Source organism: Bombina bombina, chromosome 1, assembly GCF_027579735.1.
Source record: "Bombina bombina isolate aBomBom1 chromosome 1, aBomBom1.pri, whole genome shotgun sequence".
Taxonomy (NCBI): Eukaryota; Metazoa; Chordata; class Amphibia; order Anura; family Bombinatoridae; genus Bombina; species Bombina bombina.
Window position 1 is genome coordinate 412689338 of NC_069499.1, and position 26259 is coordinate 412715596.

The following is a 26259-nucleotide window of genomic DNA, read 5'->3' on the forward strand; positions in this document are numbered from 1 at the left end:
TCTCCTCCTTCAAAGCGAGCGCGTCCTCGTTTTGCGTATGCGCATTAGGAGTTTCATTTGTTTTTCAAACACCCACCGCATCGCATACTGTAACAAGTAATTAACGCATGCGCTTTTGAGAGCAAACATTTTTGTGCGCATGCACGGTTAACAGAGGATAGATGTGCACGAGTGTAGTTCTGACGTATAGAGCGGGTGGGACCGCTCTATACGTCTATGTATTGAAAACACGGAACTGCTGGATGGGAGGGGATTATGATTGTAAGGCACATTAAAATAAAAGTTAGTAAATATGGTTAAATAAACGTTTTTTAAAAAAATAAACCTAGCGACTACCTTGTAATTTAGAAAAGGAAAATAAAGAGACATTTCTATTAGAATAACTTTACCTTCACTTTAAGATATCGTGCCATTAAGATAAGGCCATTATGTTCCGTAAAAGCAATGAGCCGAATTATTGCTACACATTAGCAGATAGAACCATATAACAAACATGATTAATGCCCCCCTGTTCAATAACCCCCTCAGGAGATATTAACCCATGAGGAGTCCCACTGGGACCCTACCTTCTTTTCTTAACATTACATTCACATATCAAAATAAAATGAAACAATCTTACTGACAGGAACACGGCCCTTCAGGTGTGACAAATAGCAACATTAACAAAGCAGTGAAAGGAGCACTGGCAGTGAGATAGTTTTAAAAAGTCATTCTTTTATTCACACCTTGGCGTGATGTTAAAATCTTCATCAAAGGCACAAACATGGTACAAAAACAATAAAAGGTCAGCAAGTAGCAACTGACATGTTTCGGCTCAGAAGCCGTCCTCATAAGCTGCTACATGTTACAATAAAATGTACAAATTTAAAAGCAACAGACCTTTCTAATTGGTTCTTCTTAATTGTTAAATAATTAACACTTGATACACATTAGACAAGTAACTTACAATAATTAACCCTTTCTCTTCCTTATCCCTGTAGACTGTGGGATATAAAGATTTAAACCATTTGAAATGTTTATAAATAAACACACACATAAATATTTACATTAAGTATACCTAACACATTTCACAATAGTTTAGATTGTATTACTTATATACCATTATTTAGTGAAAGCCTTGTTTTAAGAAACTGTGATCAGATGTGTTCTATTCAAGAAATGGGATACTATGATATGTGAATATCTCTTAACAAAGCCTAAACTAACAATGTGCCCATATCATATCTAGAATATAATTTTGTTTAAATATATAGCTGAATGCTAATATACACCTGATCACAACCATGTGCATACACTTAAAAATATATGTATATGTATGTATTCCAACCTTTCTACATGAATGACCTCAGACACCTTATTATGTCAATTGCCTATAGTATGTCCCTATCCTCTGCTTTCATTAGCTGTCAACACATATCAATGACAAAATACTTGATAGTTTTCTGCTTAAAGGTTCTATTCAAGGATAGCTCTATCGAACCTGTAATCACAGGGTAAAATTTCTGTTTAACAATGTATAAACACATAGATAAATCTTTTCTTAGAGTTTGCCTATCCCAATATCTGAATGTATTAAATTTTAGATATATTTTGGTCTAAACTCCAACTAGGTCCCATTGACTACAATTAATTTGTTTACCAATAGTTCATAAGGTCAAAGTCTGAGTTAAAACCTTTTGGGACCCTAGTTTGGAGCTTAAATATCCAAAATACTTCTTGTCGGCCTAAAATCCTCTCTCTATCACCCCCATCGGTTGGTTGGAAGATTCTTTCAATAGCAGTCCACATAAAACTGCTTGAATTTTTATTGTGAATTGCGGCAAAGTGCTGTACTAATGGGGTACTAGCAGTCCCTAATTTAATAGAAGATAAGTATTCTCTTAATCTGGATCTGACCTCCCTCACCGTAAGACCTACATACTGTTTGTGGCATTCTTTACACGTTATTAAATAAATCACGTACGTAGACCTACAGTTCATACACATACGTTTTTGAAATTCTTGTCCTGTATAAGTGGAAATGAAACCCCAGTATCTACTTTTCCACAAGCTACACAATTTGCAAAATGACACTTATACATGCCTCTGGTAGTTAACCATGATGAGGCTTGTACAGATTCTTTACTTGGTAATTTTGTTGGTAACACCATATTCCCTATACTCATATTTTTCTTGTAGGCAAACCTGCATTCTTTTATGTTTAAATTGGATAAACCATCGTCTGCTCTCAGTATGGGGAGATGTTTTCTTATTATGTTGCAAATATCAGTGTATTGGCTGCTGTAAGTTGTAACAAACGATAAATCATCAGATGGCTCCTTTCTCTTACTTGTCTTTCTAACTGTTTTGGATTCTCTTTCCAGTAAATCCTTACGGTTCAACTTCATAACCGATAATTCAGCTGATTCTATTACTGATTTTTGGTAACCCCTTTGTTCCAATCTTTCTGTTAATAAATTTGCTTGTTCTTTATAACATTTATCATCTGAGCAATTCCTTCTTAAAGGGCCATAATACCCAATTGTTTAAACACTTGAAAGTGATTCAGCATAGCTGTAAAAAGCTGACTAGAAAATATCACCTGAACATCTCTATGAAAAAAAGAAAGATATTTTACCTCAAAAGTTCCTAAGTAGCCACATCCCATTGTAAAGGATTTCTAAGCAGCATATTAGTATGTCTGTTCTGGGACAGCTTAGGGGATGGGCCTCGTGCACTCTCATGTTATTTCCCTATTCAGGTTAAAGGAAGCTTACTATGAAATCTCATGAGAGTTAAGTCAAATCTCATGAGATCACAGTAAAAGAGTTTATGACCTCAGCACTGCTGATGCTGATTGGCTGCTGTTCATTTCTTCATTTTTTTTTTATTTTTTTTTACCTGCAGCTGGGAGCAGCAGAGTATAACTTTTTACACAGAACTTACTCTGCTGAGCTGAGGAAATTGTGAGGTAAAATATCTTCCTTTTTTACATAGAGATGCTCAGGTGATATTTTCCTGTCAGCTTTTTACAGTTATACTGCATCAGTTTCAAGTGATTTAGCATATGAGTATTATGTCCCTTTAAGCGTGTATATTGTCCTTTTGCTATACCTTTAAAGGTGCTCCTAGGGTGGCAACTTGTTGCATGTAATAAAATGTTGCCAGATATTGGCTTTCTATATACTGTGGACTGTATGTTTTTACCATTTTCTCCACTCAGAGTTAAGTCAAGATAATTGATACTATTGTTATGATGTTCAGAGGTAAATCTCAAACCTATATTGTTTAGGTTTAAACTTTTAGTGAACTCTTCTAAACTCACATGATCACCTTGCCAGATAAATAGAAGATCATCTATAAATCTCTTGTACATTATAATATTCTCTCTGTAGGGGTTCTCATCTCCAAATATGTGGTCCCGCTCCCACCAACCTAAAAAAAGGTTGGCATATGAGGGAGCAAAGTGTGCCCCCATGGCGGTCCCACATACCTGGAGATAGAAAACCCCCTCAAATGAGAAATAATTGTGTTGAAGGAGAAAATCTGTAACATTTACCACAAACTTACAAAATTTGGGATCCCTGCTATAAAACTTGTTCATATAGTTATGTCCGATATCAACTGTAAAATATGTTTTGTATCTTTCACATGACTCCAAAGGTCCAATACCATCGGCTGTAAGATCGTATCTAGCCATTCAGACATATGTTCTGAAAAAGACCCTATACCACTAACTATTGGCCTTCCTACCACATTTTCTGTGCTCTTATGTACCTTAGGAAGGTGATTGAATATTGGTATCTTTGGGGGGGGGGGCGACTATTAGATACTCACTAGTGCTTTGATCAATAAAGCCTTGTTCTACACCATCATCAACTAAATCTCTCAATTTTTTGTTGAAAATGCTGGTGGGGTCTGAACTTAGTATTCTATAGTCATGTGTGTTTGTTAACTGCCTCAAAGCTTCCTTAATGAAATCGCTCCTATTCTGAACAACAACTGAGCCTCCCTTATCAGTGGCACATATTACCAACTCCTTATTTTGGGATAGTTTCTTTAATGTTTCCTTTTCCTTATATGTTATGTTTTGTTTAATGTTTTTTTTCCCCATAATTTTTATTGAAAATCCAAAAGTAAATAAAAAATACACGCCTTTTAGTAAGGCTTACATTTCACCTCGCACGGTGTAACATTCCTGTAAACCTTAATTACATCTTATGATTAATCTCGCATGAAGTTTGATGTATAGGAGAAGTGAGATGAGACCATGACCTATAAATCGCCTCTCAATTGGGCTTACCTTTCACCTCGCAGGGTGTATACCTGAAACAAGACCTATACCTTTATAACAATAGGGGGGGCACTCTAGAAAGTAGAAACCAACTGGTCCTCTTGGAGCTAATCAAGTTCCTTCAACACTGACCTTTTGTAGTCGCTCAACCCTAGATTGTGCTCTCAAGAGGGACTTGTCACAGCAGGGGCTCCTTGACCTCCCTTTATCCTCTCAGTTGGACCAAATTAAACACACTAATCCTCCCTATATACTCAACCTTACACTTTTGGATCATTTTCTATTACTTTACCTAAAAAATACTCATACATAACAGCAAACAGACAGATAACAAAAACAAAAACAACAACCACAACCACAGGGAGAAAAAAAAAAAGAATTACATTCCTTCTCTCTCCCACCACCCTTTCCCCACCTCTAGACTACCATTTTGCTAGATGTTGGTATTCACTCAACAATGTTAAGTGTTGAAAGGCTTGGGCATCCCACAATGGTGCTACAATTTGCCTTTGTACATCACATGGATGAGAGAATAGAAACTTCTCCCAATTTGTCATCCATCTTTTCAAGATATTATCTAGGAAGATCTGTGGATTTTTCATATCATAGGCTAATTGTAGGGACATATTTTTGACAAAGGAGGCTATACTTGGGGCTTTCTTCGCTTTCCAATTTCTTAAGATTAGTTGTCTAGCAACCAAAATTGCTGTGTTCACTAAATGTTTATTCTGCATTTCTCTGTCCTGTGCCAAAAATATAACCTGTTCTATCTTTAAGTAGATTTTATTTGGTAAAAATTTATTTATCCAATATTCTATTTTGGACCAATATTGATGAATTATAGGGCAAGAGTAAAAGACATGAATCAGATCCGCTTCAGGAGAGCTACATCTTATACAATTAGCATCTCTAGAGTTGTTCCACTTTGACATAGAGAGAAGGGTCAAGTAGGCTCTATTCAGTAACTTAATATGTGCTTCTCTAAAAGCGATTTCCTGAGAGTACTTGGAAATCAGTGTCATACTTCTTTTAAAGTCTTCCAAGCTTAAACTTCTAAGCTCTCTACTCCACTTAACATACAGTGTTTCAACTTTACTTTTAGCTTCAAGGGAGATAATACTCCTATACAAAAAGGATATGGAATGGTTTCCTGACCGATAAATATTAATCACAGACTCATTGGGGGTTAGTTATCAACGTGTCTACTTACCTGCCTTCGCCGGCCCAATACGCCCGCCTAAGCTCGCCTACCATCGCCGCCGCGGACCTGCAAAATTTCACCTAAGTTATCAAAAAAGCTGTCAAAAAGCCGCGCACCAAGTACGGGGCGATGAGCAGTGGACTGTGATAGTTATCACTCATCCGATCTCGCTGCTCTTCGGCTTTTTGACAGCTTTATTGCTAGCCTGTCACTAAGCACCCACACTACACTACACTAACTACACTGTTCTACCCCCTATACAGGCGCCCCCGGAGCCCCCCGCAACTTAATAAAGTTATTAACCCCTAAACCGCCGCTCCTAGACCCCGCCGCAACTCTTATAAATGTATTAACCCCTAAACCGCCGCTCCCGGACACCGCCGCCACCTACATTATACCTATTAACCCCTATCCTGCCCCCCCATACCGCCGCCACCTATAATAAAGTTATTAACCCCTATCCTGCTGATGCCGGACCTCGACACAACTAAATAAATAGTTTAACCCCTAAACCGCCGCTCCCGGACCCCGCCGCAACCTATATTAAACTTATTAACCCCTATCCTGCCCCCCTATACCGCCGCCCTCTATAATAAAGTTATTAACCCCTATCCTGCTGATCCCGGACCTCGCCGCAACTAAATAAATAGTTTAACCCCTAAACCGCCGCTCCCGGACCCCGCCGCAACCTGTATATTAAACTTATTAACCCCTATCCTGCCCCCCCTACCCGTCGCCACCTATAATAAATGTATTAACCCCTATCCTGCCCCCCCTACACCCCCGCCACTGTAATAAAATTATTAACCCTTAAACCTAAGTCTAACACTAACCCTAACACCCCCAACTTAAATATTAATTAAATAAATCTAAATAATATTTCTCTTATTAACTAACCGCTAGATTTAGAGTTCTGTGTTAGCCGTCAAAACCAGCGTTAGGGGCTCCTAACGCTGGTTTTGGGCTACCGCTGGTATTTAGAGTCAGTCAGGAAAGGGTCTAACGCTCACTTTGCAGCCGCGACTTTTCCATACCGCAGATCTCCCTACGCCATTTGCGTATCCTATCTTTTCAATGGGATCTTTCTAACGCTGGTATTTAGAGTCTTGGCTGAAGTGAGCGTTAGACAAGACTCCAGCCGCAGCAAAAAGCCAGTAGTTAAGAGCTTTCTGGGCTAACGCAGGTTCATAAAGCTCTTAACTACTGTGCTCTAAAGTACACTAACACCCATAAACTACCTATGTACCCCTAAACCGAGGCCCCCCCACATCGCCGCCACCTACATTATCCCTATGTACCCCTAATCTGCTGCCCCTAACATCGCCGACCCCTATATTATATTTATTAACACCTAATCTGTCCCCCCCCCCAATGTCGCCGCCACCTACCTACAATTATTAACCCCTAATCTGCTGACCGGACCTCACCGCTACTATAATAAAGTTATTAACCCCTAATCCGCCTCACTTCCGCCTCAATAACCCTATAATAAATAGTATTAACCCCTAATCTGCCCTCCCTAACACCGCTGACACCTAACTTCAAGTATTAACCCCTAATCTGCCGACCGGACCTCACCGCTACTCTATTAAATTTATTAACCCCTAAAGCTAAGTCTAACCCTAACACTAACACCCCCCTAAGTTAAATATAATTTTTATCTAACAAAATAAATTAACTCTTATTAAATAAATTAATCCTAATTAAAGCTAAATACTTACCTGTAAAATAAACCCTAATATAGCTACAATATAAATTATAATTATATTATAGCTATTTTAGGATTAATATTTATTTTACAGGCAACTTTTTATTTATTTTAACCAGGTACAATAGCTATTAAATAGTTAATAACTATTTAATAGCTACCTAGTTAAAATAATTACTAAATTACCTGTAAAATAAATCCTAACCTAAGTTACAATTAAACCTAACACTACACTGTCAATAAATTAATGAAATAAAATACCTACAATTATCTACAATTAAACCTAACACTACACTATCAATAAATTAATTACATAAAATACCTACAAATAAATACAATTAAATAAACTAACTAAAGTACAAAAAATAAAAAAAGAACTGTTACAAAAAATAAAAAAATAATTTACAAACATTAGAAAAAGATTACACCAATTTTAAGCTAATTACACCTACTCTAAGCCCCCTAATAAAATAAAAAAGCCCCCCAAAATAAAAAAAATGCCCTACCCTATTCTAAAATACAAATAGAAAAGCTATTTACCTTACCAGCCCTTAAAAGGGCCTTTTGCGGGGTATGCCCCAAAGAATTCAGCTCTTTTGCCTGTAAAAAAAAACATACAATACCCCCCCCAACATTACAACCCACCACCCACATACCCCTAATCTAACCCAAACCCCCCTTAAATAAACCTAACACTAAGCCCCTGAAGATCTCCCTACCTTATCTTCACTACGCCGGGTATCACCGACCCGTCCAGAGGAGCCTCCGAAGTCTTCATCCAAGCCCAAACGGGGGCTGAAGAAGTCCATCAGCGGGTTGAAGAGGTCCATCATCGAGGCTGAAGAGGTCCATCATCGGGCTGAAGAGGTCCATCATCGGGCTGAAGTCTTGATCCAAGCGGGTGCTGAAGAGGTCCATCATCGGGCTGAAGTCTTCTATCAAGCGGCATCATCATTCTTCTTTCTTCCGGATCCATCTTCATCCCGCCGACGCGGAACATCCATCCTGGCAGACAACTTCCCGCCAATCAGCCAATCAGATTGAGCTCGCATTCTATTGGCTGATCGGAACAGCCAATAGAATGCATGCTCAATCTGATTGGCTGATTGGATCAGCCAATCGGATTGAACTTGAATCTGATTGGCTGATTCCATAAGCCAATCAGAATTTTCCTACCTTAATTCCGATTGGATGATACAATCCTATCAGCCAATGGGAATTCGAGGGACGCCATCTTGGATGACGTCCCTTAAAGGAACCGTCATTCGTCGGGAAGTTGTCGGCCAGGATGGATGTTCCACGTCGGCGGGATGAAGATGGATCCGGAAGAAAGAAGATTGATGATGCCGCTTGATAGAAGACTTCAGCCCAATGATGGACCTCCTCAGCGCCCGCTTGGATCAAGACTTCAGACCAATGATGGATCTCTTCAGCCCATTGATGGACCTCTTCAGCCCGATGATGGACCTCTTCAGCCCGATGATGGACTTCTTCAGCCCCCGCTTGGGCTTGGATGAAGACTTCGGAGGCTCCTCTGGACGGATCGGTGATACCCGGCGTGGTGAAGATAAGGTAGGTAGATCTTCAGGGGCTTAGTTTTAGGTTTATTTAAGGGGGGTTTGGGTTAGATTAGGGGTATGTGGGTGGTGGGTTGCAATGTTGGGGGGGGGTATTGTATGTTTTTTTTTACAGGCAAAAGAGCTGAATTCTTTGGGGCATGTCCCGCAAAAGGCCCTTTTAAGGGCTGGTAAGGTAAAAGAGCTTTTCTATTTGTATTTTAGAATAGGGTAGGGCATTTTTTTATTTTGGGGGGCTTTTTTATTTTATTAGGGGGCTTAGAGTAGGTGTAATTAGCTTAAAATTGTTGTAATCTTTTTCTAATGTTTGTAAATTATTTTTTTATTTTTTGTAACTTAGTTCTTTTTTTATTTTTTGTACTTTAGTTAGTTTATTTAATTGTATTTATTTGTATGTAATTAATTTATTGATAGTGTAGTGTTAGGTTTAATTGTAGATAATTGTAGGTATTTTATTTCATTAATTTATTGATAGTGTAGTGTTAGGTTTAATTGTAACTTAGGTTAGGATTTATTTTACAGGTAATTTTGTAATTATTTTAACTAGGTAGCTATTGTACCTGGTTAAAATAAATAAAAAGTTGCCTGTAAAATAAATATTAATCCTAAAATAGCTATAATATAATTATAATTTATATTGTAGCTATATTAGGGTTTATTTTACAGGTAAGTATTTAGCTTTAATTAGGATTAATTTATTTAATAAGAGTTAATTTATTTTGTTAGATAAAAATTATATTTAACTTAGGGGGGTGTTAGTGTTAGGGTTAGACTTAGCTTTAGGGGTTAATAAATTTAATAGAGTAGCGGTGAGGTCCGGTCGGCAGATTAGGGGTTAATACTTGAAGTTAGGTGTCGGTGATGTTAGGGAGGGCAGATTAGGGGTTAATACTATTTATTATAGGGTTAGTGAGGCGGATTAGGGGTTAATAACTTTATTATAGTAGCGGTGAGGTCTGGTCAGCAGATTAGGGGTTAATAAGTGTAGGTAGGTGGCAGCGACGTTGGGGGCGGCAGATTAGGGGTTAATAAATATAATATAGGGGTCGGCGGTGTTAGGGGCAGCAGATTAGGGGTACATAGGGATAACGTAGGTGGCGGCGGCGTACAGAGTGGCAGATTAGGGGTTAAAAAAATATGCAAGGGTCAGCGATAGCGGGGGCGGCAGATTAGGGGTTAATAAGTGTAAGGCTAGGGATGTTTAGACTTGGGGTACATGTTAGGGTGTTAGGTGCAGACTTAGGAAGTGTTTCCCCATAGGAAACAATGGGGCTGCTTTAGGAGCTGAACGCTGCTTTTTTGCAGGTGTTAGGTTTTTCTTCAGCTCAAACGGGCCCATTGTTTCCTATGGGGGAATCGTGCACGAGCACGTTTTTTAAGCTGCCCGCGTCCGTGAGCACCCCTGGTATTGAGAGTTGCAGTGGCGTTAAATTATGCTCTACGCTCCCTTTTTGGAGCCTAACGCAGCCCTTCTGTGAACTCTAAATACCAGCGGTATTTAAAAGGTGCGGGAGAAAAAAAGCACGCGTAGCTAACGCACCCCTTTGGCCGCAGAACTCTAAATCTAGCGGTAAGTTAATCCTATTTAAAACTAAATACTTACCTTTAAAATAAACCCTAATATAGCTACGATATAAATAATAATTATATTGTAGCTATTTTAGGATTTATTTTAATTTTACAGGCAACTTTCAATTTATTTTAACTAGGTACTATAGTTATTAACTATTTAATAGCTACCTAGTTAAAATAAAGAGAAATTAACCTGTAAAATAAAAACTGAAAGTTACAATTACACCTAACACTACACAATACTTTAATAAATTATTTCTATTTAAAACTAAATACTTACCTGTAAAATAAACAGGTAACTTTGTATTTATTTTAGCTAGTTAGAATAGTTATTAAATAGTTATTAACTATTTAATAACTACCTAGCTAAAAGAAATACAAAATTACCTGTAAAATAAATCCTAACCTAAGTTACAATTAAACCTAACACTACACTATCATTAAATTAATTAAATAAATTAACTACAAATAACTACAATTAAATACAATTACATAAACTAACTAAAGTACAAAAAATAAAAAAAGCTAAGTTACAAAAAATAAAAAAAAATAAGTTACAAACATTTAAAAATATTACAACAATTTTAAGCTACTTACACCTAATCTAAACCCCCTAATAAAATAACAAAGCCCCCCAAAATAAAAAAATGCCCTACCCTATTCTACATTTAAAAAGTTCAAAGCTCTTTTACCTTACCAGCCCTTAAAAGGGCCTTTTGCGAGGCATGCCCCAAAGAATTCTGCTCTTTTGCCTGTAAAAGAAAAATACAACCCCCCCAACATTAAAACCCACCACCCACATACCCCTAATCTAACCCAAACCCCCCTTAAATAAACCTAACACTTACCCCCTGAAGATCAACCTACCTTGAGTCGTCTTCAGCCAGCCGACCACCGATGGAACCGAAGAGGAGATCCGGAGCAGCAGAAGTCATCATCCAAGGCGCGCTGAAGAAGTCTTCCATCCGATGAAGTCATCATCCAGGTGGCGCTGAAGAAGTCTTCCATCCGGGCGATGTCATCTTCCAAGCGGCGTCTTCAATCTTCTTTCTTCCGGATACATCTTTATCCCGCCGACGCGGAACATCCTTCTTCCCCGACAGACTAACGACGAATGAAGGCTCCTTTAAGGGACGTCATCCAAGATTTCTATCAGCCAATCAGAATTAAGGTAGGAAAAATCTGATTGGCTGATTGAATCAGCCAATCAGATTGAGCTTGCATTCTATTGGCTGATAGGAACAGCCAATAGAATGCAAGCTCAATCTGATTGGCTGATTGGATCAGCCAATCGGATTGAACTTCAATCTGATTGGCTAATTCAATCAGCCAATCAGATTTTTCCTACCTTAATTCCGATTGGCTGATAGAATCCTATCAGCCAATCGGAATTGAAGGGACGCCATCTTGGATGACGTCCCTTAAAGGAGCCTTCATTCGTCGTTAGTCCGTCGGGGAAGAAGGATGTTCCGCGTCGGCGGGATGAAGATGGATCCGGAAAAAAGAAGATTGAAGACGCCGCTTGGAAGATGACATCGCTCGGATGGAAGACTTCTTCAGCGCCGCCTGGATGATGACTTCATCGGATGGAAGACTTCTTCAGCGCGCCTTGGATGATGACTTCTGCCGCTCCGGATCTCCTCTTGGGTTCCATCGGTGGTTGGCTGGCTGAAGACGACTCAAGGTAGGATGATCTTCAGGGGGGTAGTGTTAGGTTTATTTAAGGGGGGTTTGGGTTAGATTAGGGGTATGTGGGTGGTGGGTTGTAATGTTGGGGGGGGGTATTGTATGTGTTTTTTTTACAGGAAAAAGAGCTGAATTTCTTGGGGCATGCCCCACAAAGGGCCCTGTTCAGGGCTGGTAAGGTAAAAGAGCTTTGAACTTTTGTAATTTAGAATAGGGTAGGGCATTTTTTATTTTGGGGGGCTTTGTTATTTTATTAGGGGGCTTAGAGTAGGTGTAATTAGTTTAAAATTGTTGTAATATTTTTCTGATGTTTGTAAATATTTTTTTATTTTTTTGTAACGTAGTTCTTTTTTATTTTTTGTACTTTAGTTCGTTTATTTCATTGTATTTATTTGTAGATATTGTATTTAATTAATGTATTGATAGTGTAGTGTTTAATTGTAGGTAATTGTAGGTATTTTATTTAATTAATTTATTGATAGTGTAGTGTTAGGTTTAATTGTAACTTAGGTTATGATTTATTTTACAGGTAATTTTGTAATTATTTTACCTAGGTAACTATTAAATAGTTCTTAACTATTTAATAGTTATTGTACCTGGTTAAAATAAATACAAAGTTACCTGTAAAATAAATATAAATCCTAAAATAGCTATAATATAATTATAATTTATATTGTAGCTATATTAGGATTTATTTTACAGGTAAGTATTTAGCTTTAAATAAGAATAATTTATTTAATAAGAGTTAATTAATTTCGTTAGATTTAAATTATATTTAAGTTAGGGGTGTGTTAGTGTTAGGGTTAGACTTAGCTTTAGGGGTTAATACATTTATTAGAATAGCGGTGAGCTCCAGTCGACAGATTAGGGGTTAATGTTTGAAGTTAGGTGTTGGCGATGTTAGGGAGGGCAGATTAGAGGTTAATACTATTTATTATAGGGTTAGTGAGGCGGATTAGGGGTTAATAACTTTATTATAATAGCGGTGCGGCCGCTCGGCAGATTAGGGGTTAATAAGTGTAGGCAGGTGGTGGCGACGTTGTGGGGGGCAGATTAGGGGTTAATAAGTGTAAGGTTAGGGGTGTTTAGACTCGGGGTACATGTTAGAGTGTTAGGTGCAGACGTAGGAAGTGTTTCCCCATAGCAAACAATGGGGCTGCGTTAGGAGCTGAACCAGGGCCGGCTCCAGAACGAATGAAATGGGGGGGCATTTTTTTTCACGAGGGGGCACGCATTTAAAAAGCATGTATGAGAGTCAAAATAAGAGCAGACCTACTGTGGCAGTCCAGGGGTTACATTTATCAGATCTCTGGCTGTGCATGAGTTAGATTTGTTTATATTTCTGGAAGTGCAGCGGTTACATGTGTCATATCTCAAGGAGTATAGGGGTTACATTTATAAGATGTCTGGCAGTGCCGCAGCAGTTACATTTACCAGATTTATGGCAGTGCAGGGGTTACATTTGTCATATCTCAGGAATGTCTCCCACATATGACACAGCCAGTGGACACTCTTTGCATGTGTAGCTCTACCAATGACCCTACTAATGATCAAATAAGCTTTTACGTGACAATAAGTTTGAGTGCCAAGCAGTACATTACTTGTACAGATATTATTAATATTTACCAGCACACACACAGTATATACAGTATGTATATACACACAAATTATATATATATATATATATATATATATATATATATATATATATATATATATATACATACACACACAGTATATATATATATATATATATATATATATATATATACACACACAGTATATATGTATATACACACACACACATATATATATATATATATATATATATTCACACAAACAATATATATATATATATATATATATATATATATATATACACAGTGTGTGTATTGTGTGTATGTATGTATGTGTGTGTGTGTGTATATGTATATATATATATATATATATATATATATGTATGTATATATATATATATATATATATATATATATATATATATATATATATATACAGGGAGTGCAGAATTATTAGGCAAATGAGTATTTTGACCACATCATCCTCTTTATGCATGTTGTCTTACTCCAAGCTGTATAGGCTCGAAAGCCTACTACCAATTAAGCACATTAGGTGATGTGCATCTCTGTAATGAGAAGGGGTGTGGTCTAATGACATCAACATCCTATATCAGGTGTGCATAATTATTAGGCAACTTCCTTTCCTTTGGCAAAATGGGTCAAAAGACTTGACAGGCTCAGAAAAGTAAAAAATAGTGAGATATCTTGCAGAGGGATGCAGCACTCTTAAAACTGCAAAGCTTCTGAAGCGTGATCATCGAACAATCAAGCGTTTCATTCAAAATAGTCAACAGGGTCGCAAGAAGCGTGTGGAAAAACCAAGGCGCAAAATAACTGCAAATGAACTGAGAAAAGTCAAGCGTGCAGCTGCCAAGATGCCACTTGCCACCAGTTTGGCCATATTTCAGAGCTGCAACATCACTGGAGTGCCCAAAAGCACAAGGTGTGCAATACTCAGAGACATGGCCAAGGTAAGAAAGGCTGAAAGATGACCACCACTGAACAAGACACACAAGCTGAAACGTCAAGACTGGGCCAAGAAATATCTCAAGACTGATTTTTCTAAGGTTTTATGGACTGATGAAATGAGAGTGAGTCTTGATGGGCCAGATGGATGGGCCCGTGGCTGGATTGGTAAAGGGCAGAGAGCTCCAGTACGACTCAGACGCCAGCAAGGTGGAGGTGGAGTACTGGTTTGGGCTGGTATCATCAAAGATGAGCTTGTGGGGCCTTTTCGGGTTGAGGATGGAGTCAAGCTCAACTCCCAGTCCTACTGCCAGTTTCTGGAAGACACCTTCTTCAAGCAGTGGTACAGGAAGAAGTCTGCATCCTTCAAGAAAAACATGATTTTCATGCAGGACAATGCTCCATCACACGCGTCCAAGTACTCCACAGCGTGGCTGGCAAGAAAGTGTATAAAAGAAGAAAATCTAATGACATGGCCTCCTTGTTCACCTGATCTGAACCCCATTGAGAACCTGTGGTCCATCATCAAATGTGAGATTTACAAGGAGGGAAAACAGTACACCTCTCTGAACAGTGTCTGGGAGGCTGTGGTTGCTGCTGCATGCAATGTTGATGGTGAACAGATCAAAACACTGACAGAATCCATGGATGGCAGGCTTTTGAGTGTCCTTGCAAAGAAAGGTGGCTATATTGGTCACTGATTTGTTTTTGTTTTGTTTTTGAATGTCAGAAATGTATATTTGTGAATGTTGAGATGTTATATTGGTTTCACTGGTAAAAATAAATAATTGAAATGGGTATATATTTGTTTTTTGTTAAGTTGCCTAATAATTATGCACAGTAATAGTCACCTGCACACACAGATATCCCCCTAAAATAGCTATAACTAAAAACAAACTAAAAACTACTTCCAAATCTATTCAGCTTTGATATTAATGAGTCTTTTGGGTTCATTGAGAACATGGTTGTTGTTCAATAATAAAATTAATCCTCAAAAATACAACTTGCCTAATAATTCTGCACTCCCTGTATATATATATATATATATATATATATATATATATATATATATATAATAAAACAACCCTGGGGACAAATAGGAAATGTTTTGAAACATGTAAATAATAAACATAAGGCTATTTCACTCATTGTCCCACAGCTACATTTGAAGTGTGTGTATGTGAGCACCTATAATCTGACACACATTTTACACTGATCACTGCAGATAAAGCAGGCACAATGCACACTTGTTTTGTGTGACCTGCAGTGGGGAAACCAAGGAATTCCCAATTTGCTTCTTTATCTGTGGCTGCCAGGATATAAAGCACAATAGGGAAGGGATACTACTCCCACACACTCATTGGTTATACGGCTGTGTTTTCACAAAATTACTTCTGCCTTCCCTCTCACTGACTGTTAGCTTCTCCCAGCACTTCCTGCAGAGGTCTGATGATGTCATCATCTCACTTCAGCTCTGTAGTAAGTGGGCTAGCAGGAGGAGGGGCATTGCAAGCCCTAGGTTAACTGTGAGAGCACCAGCAGGGAAATGCAACTTTTTTGTTATCTGGTTGTAAATAGAGGAGAGTAAAGAGATTAGCTGGGTCCTCCAGTGGCGGATCTCCAGGGTCCAGTGGCTGCAAATGGTTGATGTGACATTTGGGACCCTGGACGTTCTTTCACTTTTAAAATGTAAAAAAAAAATATATATATATTTTTAAATCACTTCTTTTGCCCTGGGGGGCACAGCATTCCATTTGGGGGGGCATTGCCCCCCAATGCCCCCCCTTAGAGCCGACCCTGAGCTGAACGCGGCTTTTTTGCAGGTTAGGTTTTTTTTCAGCTCAAACAGCCCCATTGTTTTCTATGGGGGAATCGTGCACAAGCTCGTTTTTGAAGCTGGCCGCTTCCGTAAGCAACTCTGGTATCGAGAGATGCAGTGGCGTTAAATATGCTCTACACTCCTGTTTTGGAGCCTAACGCAGCCATTCTGTGGACTCTCAATACCAGAGTTATTTTAAAGGTGTGGCCAGAAAAAAGCCAGCGTTAGCTATGCGGGTCGTTACCGACAAAACTCTAAATCTAGCCGTAAGATAGCTACAATATAATTATTATTTATATTGTAGCTATATTAGGGTTTATTTTATAGGTAAGTATTTAGTTTTAAATAGGATTAACTTAGTTAATAAGAGAAATATTATTTAGATTTATTTAATTAATATTTAAGTTAGGGGGGTGTTAGGGTTAGTGTTAGACTTAGGTTTAGGGGTTAATAATTTTATTTCAGTGGCGGCGTAGGGGGGGGCAGGATAGGGGTTAATAAATTAATTATAGGTTGCGACGGTGTAGGGGGAGCAGGATAGGGGTTAATAAATTTATTATAGGTGGCAACAGTGTAGGGGGGGCAGGATAGGGGTTAATAAGTTTAATATAGGTTGCGGCGGGGTCCGGGAGCGGCGGTTTAGGGGTTAAACTATTTATTTAGTTGCGGCGAGGTCCAGGATCAGCAGGATAGGTGTTAATAACTTTATTATAGAGGGCGGCAGTATAGGTGGGGCAGGATAGGGGTTAATAGGTATAATGTAGGTGGCGGCGGGGTCCGGGAGCGGCGGTTTAGGGGTTAATACATATATTATAGCTGCGGCGGGGACCGGGAGCGGCGGTTTTGGGGTTAATATATTTAGTATAGCTTGCGGCGGGGTCCGGGAGCGGCGGTTTAGGGGGTAATAACTTTATTTAGTTGCGGCGGTGTAGGGGGGACAGATTAGGGGTGTTTAGACTCAGGGTACATGTTAGAGTGTTAGGTGTAGACATTTCCCATAGGAATCAATGGGATGTCGGGCAGCAGCGAACATGAACTTTCGCTATGGTCAGACTCCATTGATTCCTATGTGATCCGCCCCCTGGCGGCGGTTTGAAAACCAGGTACGCTGGGCTGGAAAAGTGCCAAGCGTACCTGCTAGTTTTTTTATAACTAGCAAAAGTAGTTAGATTGTGCCGAACTTGTGTTCGGAACATCTGGAGTGACGTAAGAATCGATCTGTGTCGGACTGAGTCCGGCGGATCGAAGCTAACGTCACAAAATTCTACTTTTGCCGGTATCTAGGGCTTGATAACTAAGGCGAATCAGCCTCGCCACAAATACACTGCGGAATTCCAGCGTATTTGAGGTAGACACGTTGATAACTAGAGGTCAAAGTTTGTGAATTTGTCAGTTTGGCTGAATATGTTTATCTGCCTGTTAACACAAAAAGTATATATATATTTTTTTCCTGCTCTTGTGTTTCTTTCGAATACAGCGTGATGGATTGTTATATATGGTCTATATATTAAAAGAAAAAAAAAGAATCCTTTGCAATTAATCTTTCATTTTCAATGTTGGCTAATTTGATTGGTTGCTAATATAAATCACATTACACTGCTTTCTGCATATAGCATTGTACAATCACCTATTTTTTCATATGCATGTGGTTTTCTATTAGGGTTATAGGCATTTTGAGTATTTTGATAAATGTTTGCTAACTTTTAATTTGCGAGAAACATCTGTAGTGCAAAAATCTTTACAGAATTATGCAGGGATTAGAGAAACCTTTTCATATACGCCCATGTTCAGCCAATTTTACCAAAAAACAACAATTGTTTCTGTACTTTTAAAGGACCAGTAAATACAGTAGATTTGCATAACAAATACATAATAAAAAGACAATGCAATAGAATTTATTCTGAACCTCAAATGAACAGTAGATTTTTTCTAACAAATGTTATAGTTATGTCTATTTTCACTCCTCCTGTATCATATGACATCCATCAGCCAATCACAAATGCAATTCTGTGAATTCTTGCACATGCTCAGTAGGAGCTGGTGACTTGAAGGGTAAATATAAAAAGACTGTGCACATTTTGTTAATGGAAGTAAATGGGAAAGTTGTTTAAAATTGCTGCTCTATCAGAATCATGAAAGTTTAATTTTGACTTGATTGTCCTTTTAAGTATGAATTTCTAAGTGATTTTTGTGCATCCAGTTTACTTAAATTATTATTTACGCTGTGCATATTTAATACAATTTATTCCTGTGTTATTTACATACAAATCTTAGGTTTTAAAAACTAACAAACGATTTTTGGTGAAGAATTTTGTTACGATTTATGTTGCACCTTAACAATACATTTTTTTTCCTGTGCACTTTTGTGTGAATGGTTCAATTATTCATTTTGTAATATTTTAAAATACAAATTTAATTGTACACTTTTGTAATGTTTGTATCTCCTTTCCGTACGAAAATACAATATACACCCTTTTGTGAGACACTCTGTTTCCATGGTAAAAAAGTGGCTTTAGATCATTACACCAGAGAAATAGGACTGGCAAGTATTATTTAAAGGGACATTAAACACTTTGAGATAGTAATATAAAATGATAAATGGTATATATATATATAAAAGAAATCCTCTGTCATATATTTTCATTATATATTTTGCCCCCTTTTCCTGTAATTCCATTCTGAAATTGTGAGCTTTTCATTTCCTGTTAGAAATGGAAGTGCAGAACACTGTTATATTCCACACAGAGCTATTGGCTGCACACCCTAGTGACCTATTTATAACTGTCTCTAATTGGTCACAAAAGAGAAGGTTACCTAAGTTACAACATGGCAGCTCCCATTGTTTGATAGATACTTGATTTATTAACTGTCGGGTGGACATGATCCGTTGTAGCGGATCATGTCAGCCCGACATCACTAAATGCCGACAGCATACGCGGTCTGAATTTAACATTGCACAAGAATTTCTAGTGAAATGCTTGTGCAATGCCACTCCCTGCAGATTCGTGGCTAATCGGCCGCTAGCAGGGGGTGTCAATCATTCCGATCATGTCCGATCGGGATGATTGCAGTCTGCCACCTCAGAAGTGGTAGATAAGTTAAGGAGCAGCGGTCTTATGACCGCTGCTTCTTAACTTATATTTCTGCCGAGCCTGAAGTCTCACGCGGAATAAGAAGCATTGACTGATTCTTCAATTGGCCCCTAAATCTTTACCCTTATTTTGTCTATTTAAACAGCGAATTAAACTTTAAAAAAATACATCTACATGTTATTCTCAGACTAATCTTTTCTTAAATGCATTTATTTAGTGGGTAATGTCCCTTTAAGAATATTGGCAGCCAAGAGACCGTTAGCTCATCGGGCCCTTAGAGAGAACAATGGAAAATGAACATTTTAGTATATCTCTGTCACAAGCACCAAATTAAAGCATTATTTTGTCTAAATGTTCTAGTTTACATGTTTTTTGTATAACCAGAATTTAAGTTTAGAAATGTTCAGTATGGGTGGAGAAACAATAGACAAAATCAGCTATTTCAAATGAGAAAATAAAGGAGAAGAAGCCATCTGTAAACAATTTAATACACTCCAGTAGGAGGAGAATTAAATAAACATTAAAGGGGAGAAAATATTAGTGTACACTATCCCTTTAACAGCAGGAACGCCCACTAACAATATGCTCAGAAAAATAGGTGAAGTGAGGCTCAATTAATCTTGAACATGCTCTTGACTTTAGTATCAAATAGATTAGTTGCAGGACATCTATAAGGTGGAAATATTAATAAACCATCATACACACAGCAAAATACATACAGTAGACCCCTTAATATTAGTGCTGGCCAAAAGTTATACCAAATATTAGTCCTGGCCAAAAGTTATACCAAATATTAGTGCTGGCCAACAATTATATCAAATATTAGTGCCGAACAGCAGTTGTACCAAATTTTAGTCCTGGCCAACAGTTATACCAAATATTAGTGCTGGCCAACAGTTATACCAAATATTAGTGCCGAACAACAGTTATACCAAATATTAGTGAAGGTCAACAGTTATACCAAATATTAGTGCTGTCCAACAGTTGTACCAAATATTAGTGCTGGCCAACAGTTATACCAAATATTAGTCCTTGCCAACAGTTATACCAAATATTAGTGCCGAACAACAGTTATACCAATCATTAGTGAAGGACAACAGTTATACCAAATATTAGTGCTGTCCAACAGTTGTACCAAATATTAGTGCTAGCCAACAGTTATAACAAATATTAGTGCCGAACAAAAGTTATACCAAATATTAGTGCTGGCCAACAGTTATACCAAATATTAGTGCTGAACAGCAGTTGTACCAAATTTTAGTGCCGACTGCCGAACAACAGTTATACCAAATATTAGTCCTGGCCAACAGTTATACCAAATATTAGTTCCGAACAGCAGTTATACCAAATATTAGTGCTGCCCAACAGTTGTACCAAATATTAGCGCTGGCCAACAGTTATACCAAATATTAGTGCCGAACAGCAGTTATACCAAATATTAGTACCAACTGTCGAATAACAGTTATACAAAATATTAGTGCCGGACAACAGCTATACCAAAAAGTTGTAGCAAATATTTGTCCTGGCCAACAGTTATACCAAATGTTAGTGCTGACAGCAGTAATACCAAATATTAGTGCTGGCCAACAGTTTTACCAAATATTAGCGCTAGCCAACAGTTATACCAAATATTAGTGCCGAACAGCAGTTAAACCAAATATTAGTGCCGACTGCCGAATAACAGTTATACCAAATATTAGTGCTGACCAACAGTTATACCAAATATTAGCGCCGAACAACAGTTATAATAAATATTAGTGCTGGCCAAATGTTGTACCAAATATTAGTGCTGGCCAACAGTTATAAAAAATATTAGCATCAACCAGCAATTATACCAAATATTAGTGCAGACTGCCAAACAACAGTTATACCAAATATTAGTGCCAAACAACAGTTATACCAAATATTAATGCTGGCCAACAGTTATACCAAATATTAATGCTGGCCAACAGTTATACCAAATATTAGCGCCGAACAACAGTTATACCAAATATTAGTGCTGGCCAAAAGCTGTACCAAATATTAGTGATGGCCAACAGTTATCCTAAAAGTGTTATGCATGTGATAACATTACATATTTAATTTGGACAATAATACTTTTTATATCCCTTACAAAATATGGACCCATATCACAATCTAATTTAGTAACCCCAAAAACACTGATTTCTTTCCGACTTACCAAATTATTTCACTCTCTGTGTCACTAAATAATTTTAGTCTCTGCATTTCAATCTCCCTAAAACCACCAGATGATTCCTATCCTACCCACACCAACTCACTAATATCCCTCCCACATTAGGAATAGTTGATTTATATTCCTCCCACACCATTGATTTCTCTCCAAAAAACACTGATTCCTGTCTCCACTCAAGCTAAATCATGTCGGATTTACACCACCATTTCTCTTTCCGTAGCACTTATGTATTCCTGTCTCTCAGCAACATAGGAGCAATGTATAACAATAAGTAACTAGAAAAATAATATGGTGCTTAATCTGGTCTGATAGGTGTTCCCCGATTCCTAACTACCTCTCCCAGAGATATTATTAATCTTCCATAAACCAGTGTATGTTAAAATATAAAACAGTATAGGACAGTAGTGGTGTAAAAGATTCAAATGTATTGTATAATTATAAAGTGATTTGATCGACTGCATTTTTTATTTGTAAGCTGGTCAAACAGACAAAACAGAATGTTCTTCTTCATCTGTCTCTTCATCATCACTGCTTCTAACGATGACCAAGATGATAACAGCAATTAGTACAGCAGCTCCGAAGAACCCAAAGATCATCCAATAGATCAATCGGTGGCGCCATGCAGTAAGGGGACGGCTATATGGTGGCTGTTCTCTCTCAACAATCAAATCCTCGTCTGCAAGGCTGTTCACTGCAAATTAAAAAAAAATTGAATTTGGATAAAGCAGATAATATGCAGATCTCAAAGGTAAAGTATATTCAAAATTAGAAAACAGAAAGCAAACTGAACGATGATGTTCTACACAGCTCAGGGAACAGTAACAAAAGTTATGTCTTATTATAACTGAGCTAATATATGTTCAGTTACCATTACATTGCTGATTTTATCCTTTTAAAGTTAAACCATTAAACTAATTAATTGTAAAGATTAGTCAAATCTAACAGAGCACACCATTTACTAAGAATAGAATCGTTTGTCTCTGTAAGGGCTGGACACATCAATTTTACATCAATTTAATATAAAAAAAAAGGAAACTTTTAAATGTCAAACCTTGTTTGGCAACATTTATAGGAAAGTTGTTTTGAGCTATCATTTTTTTTCTTTAACTGAAACAAATGCAACATGGAAATAGTCGCTTATAAATGTATAAGAATCCAGCCTGTGTTTATGTACAAAAATATTAAATAGGCTATAACTATTTAACCTGCAATAGATCACCCACTATGCAGTATTATGTTTCTTAAAGCAACGTAACTTTGTTAAAGACACTTACAGTCTCTCTTGTTGACTCTAGCTCCAGATGTCTCCAGTCTTGCACCTTTTGGTATTATGAAGTTCTTGAGCCCTCTCTTTCGCCTACGATAGCCTTCAGCATAGCCTTTGGCATCATTCGTCATCAGCGAGGCCTTGCCCTTATTGAAGGACTTTCCAAGAGCTGTTGAGTAAAGAGACAGCATGTTGGTTAAACTATACAATAAGAGATGACCCATGTTTTATTATCATTACATATTGTAAAACTAAATAGGATACATTTAATCAGCAATGACCCACTAGTGTTGTATAGTGCTGTATGTATAGACCTGACCTACTAGTGCTGTATGCACAGACCTAACCTACTAGTTCTGTATGTACAGACCTGACCTACTAGTGCTGTATGCACAGACCTAACCTACTAGTTCTGTATGTACAGACCTAACCTACTAGTGCTGTATGTACAGACCTAACCTACTAGTTCTGTATTTACAGACCTAACCTACTAGTGCTGTATGTACAGACCTAACCTAGTAGTGCTGTATGTACAGACCTAACCTACTAGTGCTGTATGTAAAGACCTGACCTACTAGTACTCAATGTACAGACCTGATCTACTAGTGCTGTATGTACAGACCTGACCTACTAGTGCTGTATGTACAGACCTGACCTACTAGTGCTGTATGTACAGACCTGACCTACTAGTGCTGTATGTACAGACCTGACCTACTAGTGCTGTATGTAGAGAACTGACCTACTAGTATTGTATGTACAGATCTGACCTACTAGTGCTGTATGTACAGACCTGACCTACTAGTGCTGTATGCACAGACCTGACCTACTAGTACTCTATGTACAGACGTTATCTACTAGTGCTGTATGTACAGACCTGACCTACTAGTGCTGTATGTACAGACCTAACCTACTAGTGCGGTATGTACAGACCTAACCTACTAGTGCTGTATGTACAGACCTAACTTACTAGTGCTGTATGTACAGACCTAACCTACTAGTGCTGTATGTACAGACCTGACCTACTAGTGTTGTATGAACAGACCTGACCTACTGGAACTGTATGTACAGACCTGACCTACTAGTGCTGTATGTACAGACCTGACCTACTAGTGCTGTATGTACAGACCTGACCTACTAGTGCTGTATGTACAGACCTAACCTACTAGTGCCGTATGTACAGACCTGAGCTACTAGTGCTGTATGTACAGACCTAACATACTAGTGCTGTATGTACAGACCTGACCTACTAGTGCTGTATTTACAGACCTGACCTACTAGTGCTGTATGTACAGACATGACCTACTAGTTCTGTATGTACAGACCTGACCTACTAGTGCTGAATGTACAGACCTGAGCTACTAGTGCTGTATGTACAGACCTGAGCTACTAGTGATGTATATACAGACCTGAGCTACTAGTGTTGTATGTACAGACCTGACCTACTAGTACTATATGTACAGATGTGATCTACTAGTGCTGTATGTACAGACCTGACCTACTAGTGCTGTATGTACAGACCTCACCTACTAGCGCTGTATGTAAAGACCTAACCTACTAGTGCTGTATGTACAGACCTGAGCTACTAGTGTTGTATGTGCAGACCTAACATACTAGTGCTGTATATAATAACATCAGAAAAGAAATCCAGCAAACCTCCCAGGCGTATAATCATTCAAAGATTTATTTGGAAAACCGTGCACAAAAACATATGTAAAAAAGGTAAAACATACAAATTGTCCCAACAACCTGGAACAAATAAAGGAATCGTCCTACGCGTTTCAGCAGATATTCGCCTTATTCATGGACATAATTTACTCCACACCAGCATGTCTATTTAAACACACCCTTGTCATCAGGTGTGAGAGCTCCAGGTACTAATTATTAAAGGGACAGACCTAAGATATCGCCATACTGAAATAAAGACAGACTAGAAATAATATGCATTTCATTGGGGGAGATTGCAACGTTAATACTTTAAATGTCAATATAGCATATAAAGAAATATACAGATCTCAACAATTTATAAACGCCTGGGCTAAACTTATACATATAATTTGAGTAGCATATTCTACCATAAACATCTAGTTAAAGATTTATATAAATGGGATCTGCCTCTATTTAATGTAGAGCCTCCATGCGAAAAAATATTTATGAACTGATATGCTAATGCCTTAACAATAACAATAACCATGTATTTTAAAAAAAAATTTAAATAAAATAATTGGTAGTGAGTGCATCATATTATTAATTACCCCAATAACAGTATTACATACATTGTATACCTAAGAGAACTTATTGATGAAGTACAATAGAGAGAGCGTTGCAAAAGATAATGAGGAGATGCACCGAATAATGTGTATAAATCTCTTTGTATATATGGTTCAGAGCAAGGTGTGCTAATTCTAATAATAGTGTACCTAGAATAAATTGGTAAAGATCGAAGTTTACTCTATTAATACATAGAGATAAAGAATATATACTAACCAATCTAAACTAAACTTCTGTGTACCCATCTTAAATACATGATGTAACTTCTTTTTAGTATAGATTATCACATTTAACTACATAATGGACTTCCTGGGATCATAATCATGAAACCTATCTATTAATGTCTCCAAAAATTAATGACATCGCCCACTATGTTAAAACCATCTGGAATCCTAGTTTTCATTTTGAAAATCCAGAAAGCCTCTTTGTAAGAAAGTTTAGTTACTCTATCTCCACCACGTATGGCAGGTTTGATATGGTCAATAATTTGCCATTTCAGACTATTAACCACTTTGTTGTGGACATGTATAAAATGTCTGGCAAGGTCAGAACATTCGATACCATGCTCAATATTCTTGAGATGCTCCCTGATCCTATTTCTACACTCTCTAGAGGTGCACCCAATGTATTGTTTTTTACATTCCACGCAATCTATAAGATAGATTACGAAGACAGAGCGACAGTTAGTATACGTATCCAACTCATAGACCTTCTGTGTGGTGTATGATTGAAAATTCTTAGTAACTTTTGTGAATCCACAAGCAATGCAATTGCTGTAGTGACACCTATAGTGCCCTTTTACATTTAACCAGCTATTGCTTCTTGTCTGTGTATTTCTAAGTAGACTAGGAGAAACTGCATTACCTATCGTATAGCCTCTACGCGAGACAAAGTTGCATCCCTTCTGCACAAGGTCTTTGAGGCTGTCCTCAGCAGTCAAAATTGGGAGATGCTTTTTCACAATATCACATATTGCATTAAATTGTGCACTATATGTGGTTATGAATGTAGGTCTGGAATTATCAAAACGTTGTTTATTCCTTAGGGTTTTGTTATCGA